The sequence below is a fragment of the Centruroides sculpturatus genome, unplaced genomic scaffold, assembly GCF_000671375.1.
Source record: "Centruroides sculpturatus isolate CEXI.00-Female unplaced genomic scaffold, Cexi_2.0 scaffold17, whole genome shotgun sequence".
NCBI classification, from domain to species: domain Eukaryota; kingdom Metazoa; phylum Arthropoda; class Arachnida; order Scorpiones; family Buthidae; genus Centruroides; species Centruroides sculpturatus.
The window spans coordinates 126,654-141,313 of NW_019384462.1; the positions used below are offsets into that span (position 1 = coordinate 126,654).

General features: G+C 36.8%; 1 protein-coding gene across 2 annotated transcripts in view; it reads right to left on the reverse strand.

Moving 5' to 3' along the window:
* Positions 1-14,660, reverse strand: part of LOC111620879 (discoidin domain-containing receptor 2-like) — a 129,958-nt gene that overhangs the window by 75,148 nt on the left and 40,150 nt on the right. For both annotated transcript variants that reach the window (XM_023362881.1, XM_023362882.1), the window contains exon 2: positions 12,262-12,355. The gene's annotated coding sequence lies outside the window, so the exon portion shown is untranslated. The remainder of the gene's footprint in view (positions 1-12,261; positions 12,356-14,660) is intronic.

The window sequence follows — 14,660 nt, forward strand, 5'->3', positions numbered from 1 at the left end:
GACAGATGAAGACTGCGCATTTGTTTGATAACCAAGTCTTCTGCTTAAATGAAAATATGAGTTTAAACTACTTCGTTAACATTTATCACGAAGAATTGGCACGAAAAGATACGACTGATTTATTGCAGAAACAAGCGGAGGCTTCGGGGGTGCTGCGAGCATCCCTTTCATACCAACCAGAGCAACCTTTAAAATAAAACTAAATGTAATAACGCGTACCGAACGACTTCAATTAAGTAAGATTAACTAACCAAAGTAATTTTAAGGTAACGTGACAGGAGACACGTGTCTTGGTCTCTCCAAACCTGCCTCGAGCAGCACCCGAAAATCGCGGATACGCCACCGACCTTACGTGCATAGACCGAATATATTCTCATATAAATAATAACTATAATATGATATTGTGCTTAAGAATAGAAATTTACATTACGTAAATATTTAAGGTTTTAAAATTTTCAAATAAATACTTTATCGTATTTAAATGGCGAGCAAAGACAAGAAGGTGAGATGAAAGGAGAAAATAGAAATGTAACGGAAGGCCTTGCCCGATGACTGGTAGGCTGTGGAGAGCAGAAACAATATGACATACTTGGAGAGGATGATATCAAGAAGGAGAAAGAATGGGAGTGCGGCAGAAGTTGTCATCATTAATTACAGTGGGATTGGTCTAGAGCTAGGACGGATCTTTCAGGCTGGAGGTTCTCACAGTTCTTTCATCTTTTCGAGATTTGTAATTCTGGAGTCATCGTATACTGGATTATCAAAGTTCTTTGGTTGTTGCACCTGACATCAGTACACGTAAAGAAACTTCTTAAGAGCTCAGAGAACGAAAAAGATTGATTGAATGTTTGCTTAGAATGTCATCGAAATCCCGAAAACACGTTAGATATTGTCCCGCGCCAGCATCCAAGCAGAATTGGAAGAAAACCAATACCCGGCAACATTGGAGAAAACAATTTTTGTGGGTAGAATTTATCAAATCCTTAAGAAAATATTACTTTTTTTTAGTGCTTAATATAAATAATAATTACATACCACATCCGTTCACTATTCTCGAGTAATTAAAACTTGGCGTGCTTAAATAAAAGTTTAATTGTTTGCAGTTTAATTAGAAAAGAATAAATTGTATACCGAACACAGGATTTATTTTCTTCGAACCTTCGCGTATACTTTCAGAAAATTAGGGGGGAAAGTATATAAAACATAACTGGATTCGCCATCGTTAGAGAAAGATAAAAGTGAGAGAACGCCTCGGCATCTTAAAGAAGTTAATTGGAAGCAGTCGTCAACATCAGACATCCGAAATCTTGACACAAGCGTTACATAACGAACTCGAAATCCGAACTATTGGATTACCAGACATCATCACTGGTTCCTGGGCTTTGTATAGATCCAGTAGTCCTGTCCGTTCTAGGTCACGTGTAATTTGTTCACCAACGTTTCACAAGCAGCGACAATCGTCTCTTGGGTCGGACAATGACAATATCTACAGAAGATTGTCTCATTTAGCCTTGTTTTCGCTTTTGTGAGGTATGATTGGTACCCGCTTTCTCGGCTTGTACGACATGACCTTTGACAGCTGCGGCTCAAGAGATTTGCAAACTTACATGATGGGATTTGCCGAGTGGATGATACAGACGAGATGGGGTGATGCGAAAGATTAACGAAGGAAAATTGAAATTCCTATAAATTCGAAATTTTCCTGCTTAATCCAATTAAATCTAATAACAAATTTCGGGGTGGATTTTTCTTTTATAATTTGCACCAACGCTTTAATTGCAAAACACGGGCTAGTTTTATCCAGATTGTAATAATGCAATTTTAATCCAGTTTAAATGCGATTTATCTTCTGTCATTAAGACAATTAATGCATTTGTTAAATAACATATCATTAGGAAAAATTTTTGTAAAATACACTATTTCGAAAAGGGGTTAGACATTTTAGTTTTAAAAGCGTGCAACAGATGGCACTACACAGAATGAGCAATTACAATGACGATAACAATTATCTGAAAGCCCTAAATTTGGAAATGTCCATTAATAATCCCGGAGATTTGTTTTGCTCGAGGAAGAATTTATTGTTGTAAATTCGAGCAATAACGGGAGGGAGGGAGTAGAGATTATCGCGTCTAAACACAGTACACACGTCCGGTGATAGTTAAGATAAGTTAAAGGCAATCCATAAATATGTCGAATGGGTAGAAGATCCGACCGACACCTCGGGAGATATTGGAGAGGTAAGTTGTATTTCTGTCCATCCACCGGAGCGTTACGAAAGATTAAAGTTTGATAGAGTGTGAATGGAGGGTGCTGTATATCCAGATGCCATAATTGACAAGTTTTGGCAGGAAGTCGATGCGAAGGGAGTCTGGTACATTTATCCACAGACCGAGTGTGAGTCATAAGTTGACTGTAATCACTACATTCCCCGTTGCTATCTGGCGGAGTGCCTGTTGCATCTCAGCTGCCCCACTACGATACGTAACCCACTGCGCTTTTTTATTTTTTTTTTATCGTTCCACCACCTGATTAGATTACGTGCAGAAACGCCTGTGGGAGTCTGTTCTTTTTAAACTGTTTTATTGTCCTCTGTTTTTGTTGAATATCCACTATAATTCTGCACGACGGGTCAAATTGTTGTCGGCTTACGGCTCTTATTTTTTTTAAAGTCGGTTCTTATCAGAAACGTTGTACTACTCTATCGATTGCAATTGCAGTTTGCAGCCCATTTAGATAAGGTGGAACCTCTAATTAGACCCAATTCGTCATAATAGGTCCAGATCAATAAGCCGCTATGGAGATGGTGTTTAAAAATTCAAAAGAGCTCCTTCCCAGCGACGTCAAAACAGAAACGTAATCAATTTTATTTTCTGTTTAAATATGGGGAATTCGGATGGAAAATATTTTAAGATTTTTTCTTGTGCCGTAAAAAATTGCTATGGCAGGAGAAATGTGCCATATTTTAGGGAAAGTATCAAACAAGTAGAACGATGCGGCTGCAAGTTTCGCAAAGGACCATATTACATTTTCGATAATGAGGTCGTATATCAAACTAAACGATCTTTTCATTGTTTAATATGTCTTTAAATGACTTTTACGAATTTAATGATGGAGAATTTCTTAGACGTCATACAGTTCACTTCCCACAGTTAAACATTATTAATTAAAGCCAAATAACAGCAATAATACGATCCGAGAAAGAAGAAGAGCCGCAAATCATTCCGACGCTTCAACAGATGGAAGGTGACGTCAGCCGGTGACGTCACAGGCGGCGGAAGTGGGGACGATTCACATGTAAATCCTCCCCGAAGCCGTGCTTTACTCAATCTATCTGACTCATGTTCTGGTATTTGTAGGAAATGTTGAAAATTCCGCGACATAGATGCGTTGTCCCCCGAGACACGGGGTCGGTGTTTGTCGAGGATGTGAGAAAATTGAAATTTTTGAATTTCCATACCGTATATTCATCAGGTAATACAGTGTTGTTTTTACTTTCTATTTCACTTTCGACAATATAATCTCGGTGGAGTTGCGTGGAATTAGCTCTCCAACATGGGGAAGGAAGGAAGTAAAAGCGCTTGTTTACCTGTCGAACTATACAAACAATGAGAAATTCAATACATTCACGCCTGAAGAATTCTTTTCCGCATAGAAATGGAGAATCTACCACCAAGAACATATCCTACACTAATTTATAGAAAAGACGTTTGTCCTTCTCCTACACACACAAACCTCTACCGTTTACTAGGGAGGAGGAAGGAAAAAAAAAAGGTGTTTGTTCTTTATTCTGTTTCGAATTAAAACCTTGAGGGTATGAGCCAATAGCAGCTATTTAATGATGTCATATCTGCCAAGAGAACTGGTAACGGTGGTAGTGAAGAGAGAGTGGTTTACGAGTCGTTATGTCAACATTGCCTGTCGTCTCCACTACCCCATTATAATATTTCAAACGTAATTACAGCGTCGAGATTGCAGTACCAAGTATACTCCAACAGAGTTTTAGGACACTTTCCGGCAGATTTGAACGTAAAGTTATTGGTGTTCCGTTATGCCGTCCACTTCACGTTCGCATTTGTTTGTCTTCTCTGCCGTTCTGCACTGTCTACGCTTTAATGTCAACAGCAACATAACGAAAAATCGTGAAAACTCCTGTAAGGCAATCGACGATTGTTGGAAAGGTCGTTAACCTGTCCGAGATATGGAGTAACGTCTAAGATATTATGACCGTCAGCGAAATCGGAAGGAGCAAATAGTTTGAAGTTTGAAGAAGAGATAATGTCCAAGAAACAACTTGAAGAAAAAATTATTAGCGTGGGAGGTTTCCTTAATAACAGAATGCTAAGAAGTTTTATGTGGTTTGTATCTGTAAACTCGGGCGAAACGTCCGATAAGGAGACAAAATTACAATAATAACATTTTATATCAGTCTCTCTCTCTCTCTCATTGCCGACATTTTTTAAAGGAAAAAACGTTCCGCCCGCAGCTAAAAAACGACTCTCTAATAAGCCAATTACGCGGAGAACGATTACATTTTTACTATTATTATAATTGACAGTGGCAAGATTTTTGAAAATAATAACTCTGGGAAAACTTGCGGATCTCCCGAATCTTTTTCTATTGACCCACTCGAAACAAAAATCAATAAAACTTCCGATCTATAAAGGAACTATCGAATCTGAAAGAAAAAATAATAAAATAATAAAAGAAGGAAAATAAACTCGTCAAAGCACTCAAAACAGAAATTTGCGGTCGACAATTTAGGACGATTGGCATCGAACCAGATGAAAAATGCAAATGTTATTCTTGGAACATATCGAACTGTCAAAGGTCCCCCGAGTCGAGTCGGGACAAGAAAATTCTGGTAGAACAGCAGAGATTCCGAACAATTCAAATATTGATCGTTGGCTCGTGAGTAAATTTAAGACACGTCACGCTAAAATCACAATGGACACTCTAAAGCACGTCAATAGTTATTCTAAACTAGATCAAGACTTATTGGAAAATATTAAGGAATAAAGGGGGGTGGAGAAATATCTAAAAGTCTTTTGCAATTCATGAATTGGCAGAAACGAAAAAATAAATTTATTCAAATTGTATAAAAAGTGAATTGGAAATTTTTGACATCCATTAAAATATTGTTTGGTCATTTAGAATATTAGCCGTAATATTTGGCAATTTTCTTCACACTAGCGAGCATTAATCATGTCAACGGACGTATAAATATCGGATTTTGTAAACAAATGTAACATTCTGGGCATGTGGATCTGTTTTTTCTTCTTTTTCCATGCTACGTGGTTATTTTAAGACGAAGAAAACCTTTACTTCTTCTCAATATGTATAAGATACTCGAGCGGATGTGAAGTCACTTTTATAGCATTCTGTTTAATTTTAACATTTTTTCCTGCTTCTCGCCACTTCTTACCTTCGACCCACTCCACATCTTACCCAATTTGGCTCTTATCTAATCGTCCTTCCCCCTTTTTTTAATTACAGAAATTATCATTAGAAAAGGGGGAGTCGTTTCACCTGAGAACGGACCACAGAATAATTATAAAGTGTAAAGAAAGAGCGATGTTTCAATCGAAGGAATATCGAGGAACATTTGTGTCCAGCAGGGTGTAAAGTCGAAAATGATGGCTTAGCAGAAAATATTGAAATTTTCACCACACTGTATATAAACTTATACCGGCTATGCATACATATTACTTCATTACGGTTCGAGTGCACGCCTGGTCAGACAGCAATTTACCCCCACTACACCATCAAATTATCTACAGTTTCCCGTAAATTAATCTCTCCTAATATAAGTTAGTGAAAAATATGAGCTTAAGATATCGGATATATGACGTTTTCTTTACCTTCCGACAGCCTTTCTCCCATTTTCGAGTACAATATTAAAAACCAGGTGATGTATAAAGCGATTTTTCTTGGTCCTTTCAATATACTTGTCATACTCGACAATTTACCTATTTGCGCGTTGAGATTGGCGCATTATTTTGTGGAGTAAACCGACTCGGTGTAATATTTGAAAAGGGAAATGGAAGGTTGCGCCTTTACAAGACAGACAAATGCAGCCTATAGTTAATCGTTTGACTAGCGTCGTGGAACGTTGCTTTACACCTGGAATGAACGGGGCATGCGCATTCCATCTATGGTCACTTAGGTCGTTTTAGAGGTCGATAAAACGGAATAGAGGCATTGGTGGTGAGGGTATCGATTCACTATAATCCATTCTCCAGGTAAAGAATGCACGTTTATTTTGCATTTTTTCCCCTTTAAAGAGGTTTTTCGCATCCAAAAAACCCCTATTCGATCACTTCGACTCGACACAAAGATAAATATTTATCCGGAAAAATTAGATTAACCGGTAATTTATGAAATAAATCGAATTTCCGACCGCAGAAATTCAAAAAAAAAAAGTGGAGCCATTTGCTTTCTATCACTTCCTCCAGATATTATCCAATATTAAATAAGCCTTCCTATAAACAATTTCCTTAACATGTAAATCAAATATTTGTAAAACAGCAATAAAGAAGAGCAATAGCTATATATCGGGAGAGGCACAAACCCTGTTACCCAGGTAGATGCAAACATTCACTAATAATAAATCTGTCCGTTCGGAACCTCTCCTCGTATTCAGTCCCGTTTCTATGGCAACATATGAAGGGAGAAAATTTGCCGAATCTACCTTGGGATGACTCATCTCTTGGAAACGAGTTGAAAGCGCACAAGAGTACGTATTTTCCACAAAAAAAGAAAAAAAAAGAGACATACGATCGAGCGAATTATGGAATTTAAGACTGGACAATGATCGAATCGATCTTGATGCGGATGGAGGGAATTTCAGTTTAAACAAACATTCGCTTAATGGAATCTAAAACAATTTTCCCTTACCGACGATTGCTTATTGGGATCTTATGCCGCTGTTTTCACTATCTCTTGGAGAATAAGCTCTTTAAATTCACCAGAAGTTCCCCTTAAGAGCGATCAGGGTTTTCGAGGATTAAATCGATTAATACGGTTTTTAAGGAATTGTAAAAGTTAATGCCTTACATTCAACCTGAAAATTTAATTATTAAGATTTTTTCTTAGTGTAAATAACGGAAAATCTGCGTAATTTAAATATTTTTTCTTATACTCAACAATATAAAACATTTTTTTAAATCTAAATAAAGCCAAGTTTGTGGAGTATATTTTGAAAGAATGTGGAAATCTTTATCGAGAGGAGCGTAGCCATAAGCAATGTGTGGTTTAATTTTAACAAACTGACTTAGAATTAGATAGAAAATTGTAATTAAATTGGGAGGAAAAGATAATTTCCTTTTCCTTTCAGAACTATTTTGGTCGGGAGGTACGAAAGTGCATCAACCACATTTCCTAAGTCCCGTTTCATTAAATTTCCCTCTTTGGAGTGACAGGTTTTGCTGGGAAGATGTTTATAGCGTTGGCGACGGAATGTAAACAGCCCAGGAGAAGAGGAAACTTTCTGCGAAGATGAAATAAGAGAAATCGCCGAGGTAGACAATTATTACTGACAAGTATAATTCCACCTATTTACTCAATACTTTGTGTTCGAGCAGAAAATGAAGTGAGGTGTTAAGCTGCTTGCTGATGTCGTATCCAGCTGACAGATTCCCTACAGCACAGAGATTAAACAGAGAAGCGAATCTTGTATCGTTGCATCTACTGTAACGTTTGACCCAATCTTTTCTGCTTCATGCCCGTTTAACTGACACTGGAATTTCTAACTTGGCATAGACAGGATTTATATGCTTACCAGAGATAGAAATTTAACTGGCTGTGACTACAATAATCGATCTTTAAACACGCAATCGAAAGAAGCTTCATATTTATATGGCACATTTGCATTGTACGTTTCCAACAATTTTCCGGATTAAGAGAATGGAATTATTCTGTTCAAACAGAAGTGAAAGGGAGGGGAGGAGGATTCTAACGCGGGTCGAATTAAATACAGGGCAGAATATTGGACCACTTCATCTAGTCGAGGTTAAAGGTGCTGGCGGGTCATAACGACTAGAATTTGCATCCCTTTTCAGTTATCCGCGATTTGAATTATTTAGAAAGACAGCTGGATCCACTCCCGCTCGTAATTTATTGAAGACGGAAATTTTCCATTTGTAGACAACCAATTTCGTCTCCGTAATCGGGTCGTGGATCTTTTTCGTTGCAATCCTTCTGGAAAGCCAAGAAACACACAGCCACGCGTGGAGATCTATTAATGAGATAGGGGAAATCCTCCAAAGACTCCCAAAGTTTCTCTTCCCACCCCGACATCATCATTCTGCCTAACAGTTTCTAGACGTCGGACCCCCAAGAGAACGCTCGGAAATTTCGGGCCATTCAGACGATTCTGTGCCCGAGGAGGATCGATGCTGCATTCCCAAGTGACCGAGACTATTGTGGACCGAGTAGACAGGAACCGAAAACCCACCACCGTCACGTAATGAAGCTAACATTGTCGCAAGAAGCCTTTGCTCGTCTTCACTCAAAACTATTTACTTCTTCATCGCCCATTCAATTGGGGAAACCTGTTGACCATTCATTCGAGAATTCTTCAATTAACAGCACAAAGATGGCCTTAATTTCCCTGCAGATGGATGATATGCTTATGTTTTCATTTTTCTTTTTCTTTCTTTAAAGCGCTTACAAAACTCTAATTAACAACATAAACAAAATTTTTATTTACTATTAAAGGAATTCCAATTGACGGCGCTCGTAATACGATAAGAGAACGTTGAACTAATCAATAATTTCGTTTGGCTAGAAGGGGGGTCATTGGCAGAACTGGCGTAGTAACCGGCGCCATCTATGGCGCGTAACGAGAACTACATGAAATTAAATCTACACCCCCCGAAAGAAAATTTTTATAATTTATTTCTCTGCGAAACACCGGCAAAAGTTTTTCAATTAAAGGCGAATTAGAATTTGTAGAAAATTACAACTTCTACCAGATGATTTATGTAGTGTATTTGTATATAATTTCGCAGACAAAAAAACGCTACGGAACGGTATCGGAGTGTAGATGACACACGCAGTAATCACATATTAATGGCAATACCGAGAGAATCTCTACGTCTATAAAGGAACAGTTGCCACAAGTGTGAGTGCTTTTTTTTTACTCCAATCGATGATAACATGCAGCGCTAGCCAGGTGCAGCAGCGGATCAATAACAATTAACGTAGGACCCTCTAGTACTGGAGATTTATAAATTATGTACGATGACGTCATGGACAGAATGTTTATATCTCTCTCCATGAAATATCGCGAGAGGGAGTTAGTGCTACTCTCGCAGGCAGATACGATCCCCTTAAACGAATTGTGAACGTATATCTGAGTGCCGTGTGCGTGATGTCGTTGATGTGCTCTGAGCAAGAATGAAAATAACGCACGTACCACTATAGAAATCCACTTTTTATGACTCTGAGAGTTACCGACTTTAATCTCTCTTCCAAGCTTTAATTTAACTTTATTTTTGTTTCCTATATTTTTTATGTTCTACAATAAAAATAAAAATGTCCCCAAACTCTACTAAATTCCAAAATATTTAACTATTACCATAGTTATTCAGATTTAAATTATCATTCGTCTTTCGATGCAAAATATCATTTTATGTCTTTTCGGTTAGGGATTTTTTTAAATATATATATTTATTTATATCTATATCTATATATATATATATACATACATTTATACATAAGAGAAGATAAGGGGAAAAAAAGGAAACGATTGTCACCGCAGGCACGGCACTGGTTTACCTCTCTTCACTACCATCGTCACTACCTTAAACAAACTTTTTCACTGCAATCGTCACAGATGTCCCTACAAGTTTCAATATATCTGGGAAGGGGACCGCCCCGGGCTGCAACTGGCGGTATAAGCAGATTCAATAAGGCAAGGACAGAGATAGCACCGAGGGGAAGAAAACTTCCAGCAGACAACAATCTGGAAGCGGAGAATACTCGTGGCTGTGGGCTACAGATAACACCGACCATGTTATACACTTAACGCAGAGATATTCGCTGTCTTTCTTTCCACTGACAGCGGATCCTGACTGTGTCGCCATTGGCAGGCAGAGAGAGAGAGAGAAAGAAGAAAAAAAAAGAAAGCAAAAGATAGAAAAAGAGGCGAATTTAGCTCGACTGTAAGAGTAGAGGAGGATAAGAGCAGCGGCCTCGCGTGGCCAGAAAACCAATTAAAATCGGATTATACGCAGTTCCTCTGCAACTTTTCTTTCCTCGGCCTTAGGCGCATGCTCCTTTTCACTCGGCCAAGTAGCACTCTACTTATTAAAGAAGGCCAACTCTTAATCAATCCCGAAAGCCCCGTCTTATTGAAAGATTAGTTTATTTAATGCAGAGTAGAAAAGAATCGAAAACTGTCTGCCAACTGAGATTATATAAGATCAAAGATTAAGACCCGTTGAAACTACCTCTACGTTTACCCCAATGTGTTATATATAGAGATGGAAATTAGATAATTATGTATAAATATATTATGGAAGAGATAAAGGTGTAGTGTAGCAAACACCGGCTACAAACCGATATATTGTAACGCGTAAATGATCAAATATATCATGGAGGCCAATATAACCAAAACTGCGCTCGGCTATAATTTTAAACAGCCTTGTATCCGGGGTGAAAGGAAAATTATTGTTGGTAATTAGCTTGTTAATAAATAGATATAATACGCTACATTAATCTAAGTATTGGGTTTGCTTTATTGCTAAAATTAACTCGCCACATTATAAATTATTTATTAAAGAATTCTATTAAAATCGAGAGATAAGATTACCCCGATACAGATTGCAGCGATAACGTGCAAGTTATTGGTGATTAATTATTATTTAGAGAGTGTATAAACATGCCATTCGTGTTCAGCAATTTGGCCAAGATGCTAATTTTGCAAATTAATTTTTGATGGTAAAACGGTCCTAATTAGCCTATGTAATTTAATAAGTACAGATTTTTTTTTAAATCGTGTCGGCCAGGGTACGGCGAACAACACAAAATTAAACTTCCACCCACGACTTTTAATTTGTAGAATATAAGAGGATAAATTCTAATTTTGTCTAATATTTATATATATTTAACACACTCCACACGTCTCGTAACTTTATGATTGGAGGCTGTCTTGTGTCAAAAGGAAAAGGAATTTGACAAATTATAAGTCGCAGCATGCACCAGGCTTCCCTGTATGAGTCCATGCGGTGAATATGACAATTTGACTAGGATCTACTGTATTCCAGGCTGTGAAACCAAAGATTTAGATTTCTACACATGTATGGATCTATGGAAATAAAAAGCTTTTATGCAAATGATGTCATTTATATAATTGCTTCTCGCTTTGTGTTTGTAATCTTTTTCTCATTATTAAAGCTGACACCTCATTGTTTTGTTTGATCAGAAGAGATCTTTCAATTCTCTTACAGATAATAAATCGTTAGCAATAACTTTTGATATATGTGAGAATAAATAATGTAATTATGTGACTATTCATTATAGTTAAGCGCCAGTTAGACTAAAAATCGATGTTTATAATAGATTATCCGCGTATTATATCCCGGTTTAGTCCTTCCACGTGTACTGCCGAGCTATAATTTATCTTTAATATATGGAAAATTCATTAAGTACAGTACGTCAGAATTGATTTCGGACGCAAGCTCTTTTCGGGTTATTAATATGAGTATACTCCAACAAAATAAAAATAACAAATAAATCGATTCCATCAATTTCGTGCCCGGCAAAGGTTCTGTTGATTTCTCTTGGTAAAAATCTGCTATGTAAATTTTAAATTTTACATTATTTCCATAATTATGCCAACGTTTTCCTATGTGGAAAAATTTCTCATTAGTCACGCACCTACCATAGCAGACCTCTGACCGGTTCCTCCCATGACGCATTTATGAAAGGTTATCTGGAACCAGTGACGAACATAGATCTAATCTAGAGTCATGACGTCAAGATTTGTTCACACGGCACCCAAGGTTAAGTCACGAACCTTCACCTCTAAATCCGTCTTGTTCGTCAACCGTTCCTCTAATCTCTATACGGATAATTAACGAAGAATGAGAGCTATCCAGTGTCAAGTTTGAGATTAATTATTGGACCACCGGGTCACAAACCAAAACGGAACTTATTATTTTGTAATTATTTTTCTATTAATTTACAATTATTTACGTCTTATTCATATGTATAACTTATTATTCGTAAACACAGCCCTGTTACAAAATTATGACTTACCAGTTCGGAGTGACCTGTTCCTATTCATCGAAGATCCTGACGTGTAGGGTGTATTTAAAAACTTTCAAGTTCTCTCTTCCTCTTTAAAAATTTCCTGGAATTTAATAAATATTCATCATAAATATTTAAATCTTTATAAATGTTTAAATATTTTTAATAGAATCAGTCGTCCGAATAAATGTTTTATTAGCTTCTGCAGTTATGTGAATGTATTGGCCTTCCATACCTCATATTTTTATATAAAAAAGAAAATATAATTTAATATCTCCTTTCCTCTTTTATTAGCAGATTTAATAATTTAAGCAATAAATAATGGATGTAAGTATTATACTAAACACGTATATATCAATTAATCTATTTAATTTATATCAGTTGTTCGTTCACTCGTAAATGAATGTGAAAAAAGGACGTGATCGAAGCACAAATCTCGAGTCTGTCACGTATATTAATAAAGGAGATGTAATTATAATCTGCAGATTAAATAGCGCAGAAGTGCTGTTGAGTTTGGTTTGAAAGAATGAATCATCGACTTTCTTCACTTTATAAAAATAAATAATAAACAAATAAAAAGTTCTAGTATGACCCCAAGAGACAGCTGGAAAAATTACGAAACATATTTTAAATTTAGAAAAAAAATATAGGTATTTGTTATTAAGATTTAAAACAGTACTATACTCCTTTAAGTGCATATATTTGCCCCCCCTTGAGTCTTCTATCGCCCTCGAGGAGGCGGCAGCTCCCACTTTAGGAATCACTGATTTAAAGCGAAGACAAGTTATCGATACAATTAAATTTTTATTAAAACTTATCCTCATCAGGAAGGCGAAACGAAATATTTATTTAATGAATTTACAACTGTGAAGTCATATATAATGCATTATGGTTGTAATTATGGTTTCGATTCGTCCAAACAGGTTATCTAAATAATATTTGTTATTCATAGTGGTCATCTTTGATTGAAAAGCGTAGTTAGAAAGGTTATTGTCCTATTGCTCGTCTTAAACCGCCATATTTCGGTCGATGCCACTTTTATTACTTAATAGCAAACATAAGCTTCACTCTAACGAATTATTAGCCAAATAGCATTCGGATAGAAATGCAGACAGAGAATATTAATCCGGTGGCAGGGCTTTCCTGTTGGACACACCAACAGTGACTATGAATATTTGAAGATTCAAGTCCGCAATCACCAAGACCAAATAAATAATGAAAATGATGTAGGCAATTAGTCACAGTTTCCTGATTTCTCCGCTAGAAGGCGGGCGCGTCACGCGCGGCCGACAGTGCAGCGTCCTCTAGCGTGACAAGCTACATCTAGCGCTCATGCAGCGACACCTGGAAATTTCGAAAGAACAATCGAAGAAACGAACAAAATAAAATAACCGAATTTAACAACTGATTATATAATTAAACAGAGGGCAAAACAATAGGAAATTTTTGTTTCTTGAAAATCTTTCAAAGTTCTTCGAATTAAGAATAAATTTAATTCCCTTTTTAATTAGTATTTTAAGGCAGGAAAGAGAGCAGGAAAAAAAATTCTTTTCAATAAAATTCCGAGATGACCTTCGGATAAGAAGTTAAATTATAATCCTTGTGAAGAGCACGTCAGATAACTGTTATCCCCGAAAGACAAGTGGACTTATTTGATTATTCCAAGATAAGAAATAAAGAAAGCTCAGTCAAGCAATATCGAGTTGCAATGTATTTTTCGGAAATTAAACCGTTTCAATAATGATAGTGTGTATTTTATTTTATTTTTTTCATTGAAATTAAAATGCAAAGTTTCAATTACTCGCTTATTTAATTAAAAAAATTATTGCGTGTCTTTTTTAGGATTTTTATCTATAAACTAAACTATCGATCGTTACCGAAAGATTTAAGCTTACGTTTACTTTGCGATTTTCGACAATGTTCTCGCAGATTGTCGTATCTCGTTTTCTCCATCCTTAGAAATTTCTGGAGGACAAAAATTTTCTGACTTTTCTTGGAGAATACAACTGGAAAATGTAAGAAGAGGAAACGACGAACCGAGAAATGTAAGAAGGAAGAAGAAGAAGGAAAAAAAAGGGGGAGATTCTGAGTCGATTCAGAAGTCGGCAGTCAATAGAGCGGCAGCGTTATCTAAATGTGCTACGCAGCTATCGCGATGTGCTATTTCACGTTTCTCCTTATCAATATTTCCTCGGCTAAATAAAAGAACCTCGTTGGGGATGATGCTCATTACCGACTGCCGTGCTTCCAGCGCCTCCTTCTTCCTGTCACGTGACAGGAAATGACTACTGCAGGAGGAACCTTTCCGCCCTAGGTGTCCAAAGGGGCGCTACAGGTAATTACCAGCTCAATATTGAGGTATCCGACGTTACATGTATTTAAAATAATTCAATTTTCTTAAATCAAAT